The sequence below is a fragment of the Sceloporus undulatus genome, chromosome 4, assembly GCF_019175285.1.
Source record: "Sceloporus undulatus isolate JIND9_A2432 ecotype Alabama chromosome 4, SceUnd_v1.1, whole genome shotgun sequence".
Taxonomy (NCBI): domain Eukaryota; kingdom Metazoa; phylum Chordata; class Lepidosauria; order Squamata; family Phrynosomatidae; genus Sceloporus; species Sceloporus undulatus.
The window spans coordinates 229,643,929-229,659,594 of NC_056525.1; positions in this window are offsets into that span (position 1 = coordinate 229,643,929).

Below are 15,666 nucleotides of genomic sequence, written 5' to 3' on the forward strand. Positions count from 1 at the left end.
CGGATATTCCTGTTCCGTACTAAAGACCGCATCGAGTGTATGACCTGAACAATGTGTGGGCCCAATGACCAGTTGGGATAGACCCATTGTTTGTCATGATCTCCATGAACTCCCGAGCTGCACCTGTTAAGCTGGTCTCGAGCGGAATGTTGACCAACCCTCTGGCACTCTTGACCTTGGACTGGACAGGTAGTATTGCTCTCTGTAATTCTGAACTTTGGACTGGCTTGTGGCTTATTCTATTTGGACGTCATATGGTATCGCTGCTTGTGGAACTGCTTCTTGGCAGCTCGTCGTGGTTTACTTTTGCTGACCAGGCTCTTATCAGCTGTGTGAGTGTGTGTTGGCAGCATTCCCGGACACCACTGCCCTGAGTTTGCAGGACATGAGCAGAGCTGTTGATAGCATGATGACTTGGAGTCTCTCATCCATAGTGTTGATTAAGCAATTAACAACAAATCCCCTCTGTTTTTGCAGGGGATCCTTTCCAGACCCCCTATAAAAACAGAGACTCACACTTAATCAAGCCCTATGTGCTTGAATGGGGCACGCCCCCATGAGCACGCATAGGGCGCGTGCTGTGGAGGTGCACCCCATTGAGGATAACGGAGGTTGGTCTTCCATGTATAATCAAGAACATGGATCTCATGTCCACAAGGAAGAAGGGGCGATGGTATTTCTTAGTTTCTTAATGGAAATGTAACTAAATCAGGAGAACAACTAAGTCTGGGAGAAGCTGCAGCTAATTTCTTTCTTTAGACCACCCCTACAGCTTTTCTAGATGATAACACCTGAGCCCTCAGTGATGACCCAAAAGCTGGAGTGTATTTACCTGACCCTAAAGGCCAAGAACAGTATGGGGATTCTGTTGGTCTACCATCCACCCCGTGGCCTAACAGACTCCCTGGCTGAGCTGACACAGCTGGTCTCGGAGCTGGTGTTGGAGTGCCCCAGGCTTCTTGTCTTGGAGGACCTCAACATCCCCTTTGAAGCTGGCTCATCAGATCTAACAGGTGCGGCTCAGCAGTTCATGGATTCCATGACAGCCATGGGCCTATCCCAATTGGTCTTGGGTCCGACACACTGAGCAGGTAATACACTTGATGTGGTCTTCAGTACAGATGGGGAATATCCATGGGCGGAAGTAAAGGATATCTTCCCCCTATCATGGATGGACCATTTCCTGGTCAAGGTAGGACTGAAGGCCACAATCCAAAAACCCCTCGGGGGTGGAGGACCTATTAGAATGGTCCACCCTCAAAGGCTAATGGAACCCAAAAGGTTCCAAGAAGGCCTAGAGGGAGTTATGTTTAAGAACGATGGCAATTCTGTCAAAACCCTGGTCAATAACTGGAATAACAACCTTACCAGGGCAATAGACTCTATCGCTCCCGAGTGTCCTTTCCAGCCCGCTCCAAATAGAAAACCCTGGTATATGGAAGATCTTCACCAGATGAAACGGGCTGTGCAACAACTACAGTGCTGCTGGCGGAAACATCAATGCATATCTGATAAGACACTCCATGAGAACATGTTACATTCCTACGGAGTGGCAATCAATGCAGCAAAGAAATCATTCTGTGCTGCACGGATTGTATTGGCAGAGTCTCATCAAGCAGAGCTGTTCAGGGTGGTTAAGGAATTAACTCAACTGCCGGCCACCCTGAACCCCTTACTAGAACCAACTACAGCCTGCTGTGACGCTTTTAATGACTTTTTTGCCGATAAAATCTCTCAGATAAGGGCTGATCTTGACGCTGGCTTTTCGTCAGAATCAATAGAAGAAGTGTCCAGTGACTCTGGAAAAAGGGTTAATCTGGATCACTTTGAGTTTGTAAGTACTGATGACGTGGACAGGCTCCTTGGCTGTGTAAAGAGGACGACGTGTCCTCTCGACCCTTGTCCATCTTGGTTGACTTTTCAGGGAGGAGATGCAATAAAAACTTCACTACATCTTATAATCAATGCATCTCTTCGGGAGAGCATATTTCCATCTGCCTTAAAACAGGCAATAGTGAAACCACTCCTAAATCCCCTGCTGATGAGCAACTATAGACCGGACTCCCTACTACTATTTCTGGGCAAGGTGATCGAGAGGGCAGTCGCCTTCCAACTCCAAGCCGTCTTGGAGGAAGCCAATTATCTGGACCCATTTCAAACTGGCTTCAGAGCGGGATATGGAGTTGAGACTGCCATGGTCACCTTAGTCGATGATCTTTGTCTGGGCATTGACAGGGGACGTGTGACCCTGATGGTGCTCTTGGACATCTCAGCGGCCTTCGATATCATCGACCATGGTATCCTTCTGGAACGCCTGAAAGAGTTGGGTATTGGGGGCACTGCGCTCCAGTGGCTCTGATCCTATCTCTCCGGAAGGTTCCAGATGATGAGGCTGGGGAACAGTTGCTCTCGTAAAAGAGAGCTGACATCTGGTGTCCCCCAGGATGCCATTTTGTCCCCCATGCTGTTTAACATTTACATGATGCCGCTGGGACAGATCATCCGGAAACGTGGAACACGGTGTTATCAGTATGCTGATGACAGCCAGATCTACCTTTCCATGTCTCCGACTGATACAGTGACTAAGGAAGGCATCTCTCCTCTGGACACCTGCCTGGTGTCAGTAATGGGCTGGACGAGGGAAAACAAACTCAAGCTGAATCCAGAGAAAACAGAGGTACTTGTGATAGGTACCCCAGGTCCAGGAAGGGAGATTTGTCATCCAGTCCTGGACGGGGTCGCACTTCCCCTAAAGGACAAAGTCCGCAGTTTGGGAGTACTCCTGGACTCATCTCTACAGTTATCATCTCAAGTGGATGTGATGGCCAGGAGTGCTTGGTACCAGCTTCGGCTGATACGTCAACTGCATCCCTGTCTGGACTGAAAGGACCTTGAAACGGTAGTACACGCACTGGTAATTTCTCATCTAGATTTCTGTAATGCGCTCCACATGGGGGTACCTTTGTACCAAGTTCAGAAGCTTCTACTAGTTCAAAATGCTTGCAGCCAGATTGGTCGCTGGAACTTCAAGATCAGACCACATAACACCTGTATTAAAATCTCTTCACTGGCTGCCAATTAGCTTCCGGGCCCAATACAAAGTGTTGGTTATCACCTTTAAAGCCCTACATGGCTTGGGCCCGAGTTACTTGAGGGAACGCCTCTCCCAACACAATCCACCCTACACTCTCAGAAAAACTGGGAAATATCTACTTGAGCATCCTAAAGTGAGATTAACAACTACTCACCAAAGAGCATTTACAGCTATGGCCCCCACGCACTGGAACAATCTTCCGGAAGAGATTTGACTAATTTCTTCTTTGGATGCCTTTAAGAAGGCGTTGAAAACCTACCTCTTCCAATTAGCATACCCTCCTGTCTTCCTATAAAGAATATCTCCCCTAACAGAAGTTACCTCAAGATGTTAATTAGGATTGGCACACCACATGTTTTAGATAGAAGATTGTTTTTATACTCTGTTTTTATTGTCACTAGAACTAATTGTAATTGTATTTCTATCCTTAGCTACCTTGCATTGTACTGTTGTTTTACATATTTTAATTGTAATCCTGCTTCGATCCACCGGGAGAAGCGGGAAATATAAATAAAAATTATTATTATTATTATTATTATTATTATATTCCCATCACCACCCAGAGTCAGGCAGAAAGAACCACATGGTCTCATGATAGCTGAAGACAGACTTTAGTGACTTCTCCCACTCAGCCATCTTGGAGATCAGTTAACTTACTAGCCAAGCCTTAATACAGAGAAATCAGAGGAATAACAGCTTGGGAAAAATATAGATACTACCCAGTGCAACTCAAGAAAAGGGCTCAGCAGTCACTATGGCAGTCACAACCCAGAATGTACCTTCACAGTAAGTAATCAATTCTCTGGGTTTGTGAGAGGAGGAATCCACACAACATAGAACATACTCAAGCCCCCAACATGAAGTAAATAGAGAGGGATGTGACTGTGCAATAATTCCTAACCATCTCTTGAAGCCATTCTTCCAAAGATGGCTTCCACTGACCTAAATTTATTGGATTGAGAGTTAAAGCATAGGAACCACATCCTCGCTATGTGTTTGATGCAGGATCTCAGCCAATGTATTTATCCTGACATCTTAAAAGAAGGATGTGTTCCTTTGTAGTTTAGTTAGAAGATCAGCATTTTTCACATGCTTAAGGACTCTCAGATGGATACCATCTGGATCTGGTAATTTGTTTGTTTGTAATTTGTTAATAAGATATAGAATTTCCTCTCTTGTCATCACTTATTCTTTGGCTCAGTTTCTCATTTTTCCCCTCCTGGAAACAACAGTTCAGACATAGGTTTCTGCCCATCAGCAGTAGAAGATAGATGAAAATAATTCATTTAGTTTCTCTGCAATCTCCATATCTTCCTTTAGTACTCTTTTAATGTTTGCAGGATTGACAGTCTAATTATCATGGAGAAGGCTGAATCATATTTTTTTAAAGTGCTACTGTTTTAAAAAAGTTATAATAATCTCAGCTTTGAAATAACTCATATCACTTCTTGCTTGTGTCCCTACTTCCAAAAATCATTTTTACTGTTGTTCATTTTTGTCCAGCTTTACTGGATCCCATTGTAACAGTCTGAACCACCATCAGATGTCTTATGGGATCTCTTTTGCATGTTACCTTTGTTTTCAATTTCTGGATATACACACCAACAGCAGAAATACAAAATTTCATCATCTTATTTTGTCTATAAGATGCACCCTATCATTCCTTGCCCTTTTTATTTACAGGGTGCCTATAATAAATCAATTTCCAAAGTCCTCAGGCTGAATTCTTTTTAGTCTCATGTATACACAGACCTTATGGCCTTCTGCATGATTGCACATGGGAAGTAGAAACAGTGACCCTTGATTTCTAAAAATGTCAGCAGCCAAAACTTCAGCAGAGTGGAACAGTGCCCTCATTTAAGATGGCAGTTAAAATAAGTTAGAAGAATTAAAATCAAGGTGGGAACAGATGAAAAAACCCACAGCAAACTTTTAGTACCATATTCAGCAACTCCCGAGATAACTCACTATTTTGCATGCTAACCATACCCACTGAACTTTGAGAAAACTTGGGGGAAGAGTGGGGACCCTTAAAGAGTCTACAGAAGCAGCTCCATAGTAGCCTGCAGCTACAAGAGCCAGTGACACACATAACTTATACACACACACACACACACACACACACACACACACACACATATATATATATATATATAATACATAACATGCCCACTCGAAAAGACACTGCTCTTACCCAAAGATTACCCAGAATGAAAAAGACAGTTCAGGCACTGAGATCTGAGGATACAAGGGATGGAACATACCACAACAATTCAGAAATCTCTATAGTAGCTGCCAGTGTGTTAGTCCTAGTGTGTATGTGTTTGTGTGCACATGCATACAGTCATGCATATACCTTCAAGTCACCTGTTCATCTTATGGCGACCCAGTGAATTTTACAAGGTTTCCTTGGGGCAAGGACTTGTTGTTGTTGTTGTTGTTGTTGTTGTTGTATGTTTTAAAGTAATTTCTGACTAATAGCACTTCGAAGGTTTTCTTGGTTTCTTCCAGAGGGGGTATGCCATTGCCACCCTCTGAGACTGAGAGCATGTGACTTGCTTAGGTCACCCAGTGAGTTTACATGATTGAGCTGAAATCTGAACGCTGGTCTCCAGAATCATAGTCCAACACTCAAACCACTACACCTCACAGGCAAGGAATCCATGGATCTAAATGACTTAGGACTCAGGTATTCAGAAAAACAACTTTCCTAGTATGGTCCACCCTAGATTTTAAGATTAGCTGGAGAGGCTCAGCTTCTGGTCCCCTTGAGGAATATGTGGGCTAGCACCACATGGCAGCATTTCTTCATGTTGGCACCCCATACATTGCTGTCCTTTAGGGACTACTTATATATGTATTTATTTGTACTGGCTTTTGGATTTCAAGCACTGATTGTTCTTTTGCTGCTTCTGCTGCTGGTTTTATTACAGTTTATGATTTTAGAGATATGATTGTAATTATGTTTTATATAGATTGTTAGCTACCCCAAACTCTTTTTGGGAAGGTTGGGATAAGCATAAAATCAAGCACACAAATTTCCCAACCATTGCTGTCAACAGTGCAAGAAACAACAAATAATTTTTTTCACACAGGGAGTTATGCAACACACACACACACACACACACACACACAGAGCCTCATTTACAATTTGGCAACATCAAGTACACAAAGGAAAGGAATTTATGTTAGCTACATATCCCACTCCCAATTCATTAGATTTGTATCTTGATCAGCTAAAGGTAGTTTGATGAAGGAAATTTTTTACTGTGGTTTTCATTATGAGGAACCCTTATTTTCTTATCGGTCAATGAAGTTTACTTGTTGGAACAAGATATATTTTTTTTAAAAAAAAGTATGCTAAAAGAGCTAAAAGATTTTAAAACAAAATCTTTAAATGTATTTAACATAAATAAAGGCTGAAATTTACTATCAGAGATGCATAACCTAGATTTATGCACCCATAACTGGTTCATATTCATGGTCCCTATGTATTCACAATCATGTCACTATTGCTACTATCTTAAAACTTATGGATGTCTGTTCTGCTATTGTTTGGGGGTGCAGCCAGCATTGTAAAAGTTATAGAAGTCTGGTCTATTGATCAGGGTGTGTTGTACCAGTGATCTTAGTGTAATAAAGCATTGCAACAGGAATCCTTTTCATAACATTTTAACTTTTCCTCTCTCTTTTTTGGTTTCCAGCCCTGTCTGATCCTATAACAGTTCCTCTGTGATTGCATAAATTCTTGTATTCCTTAAAACAGCGGTTCTCAACCTGTGGGTCACGGCTCCTTTGCAGGTCAACCCTTTCACAGGAGTCACCTAAGACAATTGGAAAACACATATTTATACATAACACATAATAATTTTATGGTTTGATGTCGGCACAACATGAGGAACTGTATTAAAGGGCCACAGCATTAGGAAGGTTGAGAACCACTGCCTTAGAAGAAACACTCTTTCCTATGAAGCTGAAGTATAGCAATATGAGTGGAGATAGGGAAGAGGAAGCAGCTGCTACTTTTGTACATGTTTTGTGAAATTATAATTTCTCCCTTAATATTATTTCTTGTTTCTTGCCTTGGCCACTTCTATATTTTAAAATATGTAAATATGGATGGCAAAATGCAAGTACAGAATAAATAAAATAAAGAACAGTAAACAAAGTAGAGGTTATCTAAATTTTAAAACATAAGAAATCAATAAAACTAATTTAAAAGGAATATAAACACTAAGTATCAATGAAGGGAACAGAAAGAAGATCATTACTGTGTTTATTACTTTTGTTTGCTTAATGTTTTGATCTCAGCATAAGGCATTTGGGATGAAGGTCGATGTCAGGTTATATTAAAAATTGCAACAGAGGACCACTGAACTAGCAAAACATTGTTTCTAGGCTGATAGCATTTATGTATTAATTTGTTCAGCTGCTTAAAACATTTGTGCTCTCCATCTTAATTCTTCTCTAACAAATTTAACAATCCACTTTTTTGCACTAGGAATTGCTTCACATCAAAACAAATTTCTACTTTTGTCTTGAAAAACAGTTGTTTAATGGTGTAAAGAATAAGAATAAGAGAACAACATTGGTAATTGCTGAGGTGATATTTTTGCAGCATTCCAGAAAGTTTATGGACTATTAACCTCTATATAGGATTGGGGGGAGGGAGAAGAGTCTTGGAGTCTTGCTTTTTAGGGGTGAAATTCTTCACTTGTTGTATTATTGAAGGAAACAACATGTAATCTAAGCCATTTTCTTTGTACTGGAGGAAGTATATAAAAACTGTGTTGTTTTTGAACACCATTTGGCATTTATTCTGCATATTTTTGCACATGGAACAACATATTTCTATGTGGCGAACAGCATTTTTTGCACAGAAAATAATTCCTGCATAAAATATGCTGCAGCTGGGACTTATTTTGTACAAAAGGGGAATTTTTTGCACAGAAATCTGTATCTTCTGTACAGTAAACAACAAAAATATTATTTTCTGCACAGATAATGCTGGTTTTTGTGCAAAAGCTTTTCAGCACAAAAAAAAAAAACCCCACGTGCAACTTTTGTACACAATAGGTCCAAATCTGTAGAGCATCTACTCAGCCTAGGAATCTCCTTGTCAGGATTTCCCAACACTCAAGAAACACATTTTTTAAACCAATCTTTTCATCCCTACCTCTGTGACATCTTACCGCAATGGCCAACCCCACTTTCCATGTTCATGTGGATTAAGTGCTATGAAAATAGATAGACAGAACCAATGAAGTGTGAAGGCAGACCATTTTGAATGAGCATCGCCTTCATTCTCAATTGGACCTAGCCCTAGTCAGGTGTTCAATAAGGAGTGAAAAAAGCACATTGGGAAAGTAGCATGCTAGTTCTATCTTAATATGAAAAATGAAGGGGAAAAATGATAGTTCTAAATAGCAGAGCTTCCTCTATGCATGACATGTGTCCACAAAAACCAGAGCTTCTGGCTAGCATTGAGATCATTCATGCCTGGAAGAAACTCTATGTATAGTGAGTGACAACAGAGAGAGGAAGACTGGCACACTCCATCCCTTATATGTCATTTTAACCCCTTACTATCTTTCTATACATATAGGGCTAAAGCAAACCATGAATAAGAGTGCTGATCTAATTCTGCCTTCTGGATCTCCTCACTAAACCCACCAATAGGGCATTTGTGACATCTTGTTTATGTATTATTTATTTAATATTTAATATTTTTGTTTCCAAGAGGATAATGTCCTAGTAGTGCTGATGCAAAGCAGACTAGGGGGAAAACATGACACTAAGAGTAAATAAATAGACAAACTATTGTTTTCTCTGGATAATATATGGGGCCCTCATTAAATCATGAACACCCCCCCCCCAAAAAAAATCCTAAAACAATCAAATATCACATGAAACTCTTTTAAAACTTGTATAGGAGTATTTTATCCTGTACTTTAACTGGCAGATTAAACCAAACTCAAAGGCAACTTTTTTCCACAGTAAAGCTGACAGTACATTGTACTTTATAATAGAAATTTTGCTGACAGACAATGTCTTCAGGGTTCTTTTTTTTTTTAAGTGCTACAAGGTAGAGCCATTCTGGGATCCAATCCAAAAAGCATTAAGAGGAGCTTTGAAGCTTGGAGAGAGAGAGAGAGATATGAATTCCATTCTGACTCTTATTCAGACAGTCTCCATAACAAAGGAAAGAAATTAAACATTTCCTTGGAGTGTTTTTTGTCTAGCTTAACCCCATTACAAAGTCAACAGTTTGGATGTATTGCTATTCATCCAAGCTTCTGATGTAGTAATAGCAATGCACTATGCAAAAATAATTCTCTTGTGGTATTTCCCCCCATTTATTTTGCCTGTGATGTACATACACACCCCTATCTTAACTATTTGAATTTAAAGAATCTTTAATACAGTGTGGATGCATGATATTTGAGGGAGTATTTAGGTTTCTTCAATATTTGCTGTCTTATGACTAGATCTGAAAACAATGTCATTAAAAATATTTCTCCAGGTTGACCCTGTGGATACAACCCTAAAGTTACCCTTTCATCGCAAGTCTCTGGATTTTGGGTCTCAAGATGACCACTGTGTTGATCAGTGGGTTCAATATGTTAAGACATGACCAGTCTTCCTTGTTATTAGATTTAAACATCCCTGGAGAGACATGGAAAATAAAAACAGTAAAGATTTATTATATAGTGGGCCCTTGGTATCCGCTGGGCTTCAGTTCCAAGACCCCTGGTGGATACCAAAATCCATGGGTACTCAAGTTACATAGTAAAATGGTGATCCTTATATAAAAGGGCATATTTCTTTTTGAATTTATATTTTGTAAATATTTTCAAGCTGTGGTATAGTTGAATCCATAGATAAAGAATCAATGGATACTGTACAGCAAATAAAATAAACATTTAGTCTGATCCCTTAGACAATATACTGTTAACATTTCAGTTTGAAACAAAAGGAATACTTCACCCTGAACTCTTTCCACAACCTCTTCCCACAAAACCCTATTCAGATTTGATAGATCCTTCTTTTCTTAACAAGCTTAATTCTATTTCAGACTGGCTCCATCTAACTGTTAAAGTTAGCAAACACCTCTAGATTACATACTCACCCCTACTACTTCCCCTCATGACTTGCCATATGCTGTGATTGGCTTGTTGTCACCATGGTTGTCCAGCTTCTTGCTTCATAAATGCCTAACTGTGGGTAGAACCTGCTTCTGTGGTAAAATTTGTTGCAAGTGAGAATATGTCCCATGGCTGTGAAATTCCTTCTCAAAAGAAATAAAGCAGATCCATCATGTTGGCCCTTTCAAGTAAGACACAGGAATACTTTTCTCCAACAGATGTACCACTTTCTTGAATTTTGTATCATGTTAATATTGCAAGCACAATTACAAAAGTTTACACAATTTGCAAATTTGAATAAACATTTCTTTTAAACTATTAAAAAAGCCAACAACACTGCATATTTTATCATGAATCCAGCACATATACAGTCTCCCCAAAATTCCATGCACACCCCAAGACATCACTGCAGGACTTGCTTACATCAATTTTGTTGCTCAGCAGTTACTCTAGACCACCTCAAGGCTGTATAAAATAGATCATGATCAATTATGAAAAGTCCACTTTAAGGAATTTACTTTTCCATTCTCTCCTGAATCTATACAATAAAACTATATTACTTAATCCAAAGTGACAAGGGCCTAATTCTTATCTCTGGGAAACTAATCTCATCTCCATCTCCTTCTCTCACACCCTTTCTAGACTGTATTAGCAAGCACCACTTCTCAAAAGAAGTAATCCAAACCAATAATGGATAAGGGTTACACAGGCACTTGAACTGCTGCTATTTTAGGATTTATGTTGTTTTAAATGCCTTCTGCTTTATGATTATTTCTGTTCTGGAATGAGTTGTTTTTGCTTTTATTTATTTTTTAGGAGCAATCCTGTGTCCAATTTGACTTAGCTGGCATTTTATTTCCAAATGGGCATGAAGCTTCATGGGACTCAATGGGAACTTATTCTATGTAAAAGCATAGAGTTGTGTTGACAATTTAATTCATGTTATGAACGCTTTGGGGGGAGAGTTGAGAAATCAAGGTATTGATATGTATGACTGCAGTTCCTTCTCCCAGAACTGTAACCTATGCTTTTAACAGACCATTTCCTCAAATGAGTACTTCATACTAATTATATCAAGTACCCTACTACACTACACAATTATATCACTATGCTTCCACTTTAAATGTCATGACTGCATTCTATAGAATCCTGGAAGTTTGTGGTTTGTTGAGGCAACATAGCTGTCTGGCTGAGAAGTCTAAATACCCAAACCCAAGAGTCACATCCCAGGATTCATAGAATGGAACCATGACAGTTAAAGTCAAATCATGACTGTATAATGGTGTAGTGTGAGAAAGCCTTGGGTGAGCTGGAGGTGTTGCAAACCCTTGCTCATTTCACCAAACTACAATTACATTAGTTTTGGGGAAAGCAAACTAAATGAGTAGGGCAGTTGCAAAAATCAGAAAATATAAAATACAAATGTTGATTCTATTCTGATTCACGTATTATTCCAGGACATATAGACTAGGTCAGTTCACAGTAGAATGTGTAAAGACCAAATTCCACAAACATCTCACTACTTGAAAATTAGCATTGTAAATGTGATCATATGTACTGCTGTGTCAATACATTTTGTATGTTATTATAGTGCAGATTAGCTAAACATTAGATCATAAAAATCTAGATACGATTATGTACATGCTGTTCCATTGAATTTTCTTGTTTCTTATCAGTGAATAAAAGCAGTGATGTATTCAGGTCTTTTACTCCAAGTCTCAAGTCAAGTCTCAGTCTTTACCTTCAAGTTTCAAGCTGACTCTCAAATTCTTATAAGATATTTTCAAGACAGGTCTCAAGATGAGTCTCAAGCCTGGAAGCCAACTTTAACAGAAAAAAGGAAACTAAAAAACAAGAACAAACCTGCTTCCACCACATGATGGTAGGCAAAAAGCAGTGAAATGGAAGCATTATTCAAAAGAAGAAAACCATTTTCTGTTCCATAACATTTCTGGATGAAGTTAGACCAGCAAACTGGTTGCTAAAAATATACAAGTCATGAGTCAAGTTGAGTCAGAGTATTATTTATCACCAAGTTGAGTCCACGTCAAGTCATTGAAGCAACTTTAGTTTGACTTCAGTCCAAATCAATTGGTTTAAGTCTACATCAGTGAATAAAGGTATGTTTGAACATGGATAAAACCTAGCACACACACACAAAAAGAATTTAATCACCTCATTTTATAATCCCATCATGTCTTTCATCAGAGGTGGGCATCACTTTCATTTGAGCCAAGGCACAAGACAAATAAATGGAAGAGACTGAAAGATCATCCAAAATCCAGAAATAATAATAAAGCTCAGAACAAAGTTTGGGTCTAATTTGGAAACAAGACTGGGTAATCTGAAATACTAGTACACCTAAAAAGGAAAAACAGAGAGGAAGATAAAAAGAAGTGTAATGACACCTTTAAGGGATAGAATTCAAAGATATAGCCATGTTAGTCTGTAGAATAGTGTGTAGAGACATCCTGTAGCACCTTTGAGACTAACTAAAGAAAGAAGTTGGCAGCATGAGCTTTCATAGACAAGTCTGCTTCCTCAGATGCACCGAATGCATCTGAGGAAATAAACATAAGTCTACAAAAGCTCGTGCTGCCAACTTCTTTCTTTAGTTAGTCTCAAAGGTAAAAGATTTCTATACAGCACCTTTAAGATTAACTGATATATATTTTAGCATGAACTTTCATGGTAATAATTCCTTTTGTTATACTTCTTGTTGTGAGACTTTAATATGTGCAGTCTCTTTGTTCATAGATCTGCTAATAGACTGGGATTTGTGACTATAACTTAATCCATTTGTTTCTCTTTCTACGGTTTCCCTGTTTGAGAACTGCAACTTGTGAAACACATATTGTAGTCCAGGTGGATAAAAATACTCTGCAAGTGACTTTTGGTACTGCCCTTTCTAATGGCAGATTTGTGTCCATTTATCCTTTTGTGTAGAGGCTGTCCTGTTTGTCCAATGCAGAGTGTAGAGAGGCATCACTGATAGAGAATGGCATATATCATACTGGAAGTTCAGCAAATACATGCACCTCTTACATTGTGGGTGATGTTATTAACCCATATAATCTTACTCCTAGAGAAGATCTAGGGTAAGCTCAGACACTATAACTATATATCAGTGGAAACTAATTGTTTCAACTAATGTGTAGTCTGATATAGATGACCAAAGGCTAATCCTACTGCATTAGCTGAAATTTCTTACAACCTCTTGACTACCTTGGATAGTCATATGAATATGAATGGATTAGCTGCTCAACTTCTCATTTGGTTGGGAGAATAGACTTGGTGCATATGCTGGATAATGAAGCCATTGAAATGATACATATCATATCACAGGACATTCAAGTCAGCTCTTCGGTTTCTATATTTTGATAATGCCTTCATAGAGTACCAGAAGCTCTCCAATGATGAACAAGAGATCCTTTCAACTCAAGTTTGAACTTGGGATCTTCTCCATGCAAAGTAGTAGCCCAACCGGTAAGCCACAGTCTTTCTGCACAGTATGTGCTACAATCATTGGAAAGAGTTTATGACTAAAATCCAGCTTTTTTCACATTAAGCAGCACCCATCAACCTTTGGTGAAGGCATCACCTTTTGTTATGACAGTACAGCACAGTGCCGAAAAATTAAGTGAACTGTTAAATTGTCTACTGTATTGTGGGGTCAAGAAGAAGGACTGTGTAAGCCTTATGAGGGTGAGTGAACAGATGATAAATTACCAGGAAAAAATGAGTGTTACTAAAACTTGTGAAGATTGGAAGCCTGTACATTTCAAAGAAGCTCAATGTGAAAACGTTTTTCCCCACAGTGTGAAAGAAAAGTCTGTTCTTAACAATGCTGAATCTAGCATTGCTGACATCTTGTCTAGCATGGATCTTGGAGCACTTCCAAGAACAAAATCATAGCTTTAGGCTGCTGTTAGTTGCTGCTTTCACTTTTAATCATTGGCACTTGACACTTTGTATTTCGAATCTCCATTTGATGCCATACAAAGAGGCCGGGCCCTGCTGCATACTGAGTGAATATGGAGCTTTCATTTTACAAAGGTTTTCATTTTGATTTTTCTTAATATTATATATATTCCTTACAATTAGAGAACCAATTGAAATTATCCAATGATATAACTAGACTTAGATATGCATGACCCTCTGCTGTGGCTTTCCATTAGGGTGACTTGATAGACAAGGGATCAGAATATAGAGGAAGGAGGTAAATTTTGCATTCAGAAAGTCACCATTTCAACATTGTCATCACTAGTTGATAGGACTGTTTAGCAGGTTGTGGGTAAAAGTCTTGTTGAAATTGGATCTGTTGTCATGAAAAAAATCTGATCCAGTAGTTGAGATTGAAATCCTATGTATACTTTTCTGAGCATGTGGGTAGGGACATGCTTTCCCCCTGCCTCCTAATGCAATATTATTTGTATGTTTTCTTATTCAATTTGTACCTCACCTTTTCCTCACAATGGGAACTACAGAGGCTTACATTAAAAGAAAAATAAATAACAGCTATGTTAAAAGTCTAGTTAAAAACAGCTTAATAAACATTTATTATGTCAAATTCTGGTCACCACAATATTTGAAGGGATGGCATATTGAGGATGGAGCAAGCTGGTTTTCTGCTGCTCCAGTAACTAGGACGCAGAGCAATGGATGCAAGCTACAGGAAAAGAGATTCCAGCTAAACATTAGAAAGACCTTCCTGACAGAGCTGTTTGACTGTGGAACACACGGCCTTGAAAAGTGGTGGAGTCTCCTTCTTTGGAGGTTTTTAAACAGGGGCTGGATTGGCCATCTGTCAGGAGTGCTTTGACTGTGTATTTTTGCATGGCAGGGGGTTGGACTGGATGATCCTTGTGGTGTTTTCCAACTCTTTAATTCTATGACTCTATAAAAAAAGAATTGAAAAAGTACAAGATAAAAATACAGCACACTATTTTCAAACACACTTCTGTCATGTGATAAAAAAAATAAACACTTGTCTAAAGTAGGAAAGATCGTAGCCTGCTGGTGGAAGGAGAGCAGAGACAAAGCCAACCAGACTTCCTGTGGAAATGAGTTCTATAGCTTGGGAGCAGCTATTGAGAAGGGTGTCTCCCATATCCTCTCTGATGGTGGGGGGGGGGGGAACCAAGGACTTTTTCACATGGGAGGCAAGCATAATTAAAACATGATTAAATCGTGGTAATAGTGTAATTGGGGGGATTATCACATCCCTGCATGCTTCTCCCATTTGTGTCCTGTGTGCAAACTGTAATGGATGCATCATTGGGTAATAATGGAAACTTTTGTTATTACCCAATGAGACGGTCATTACAGTTTACACATGGGACACGAATGGGAGAAGTTGATTGGTGGAAGATTGAAGAAAGAGAGGAAAAGTAGTTCTTAATGTAGAGCATAATTTAAATACGCTGT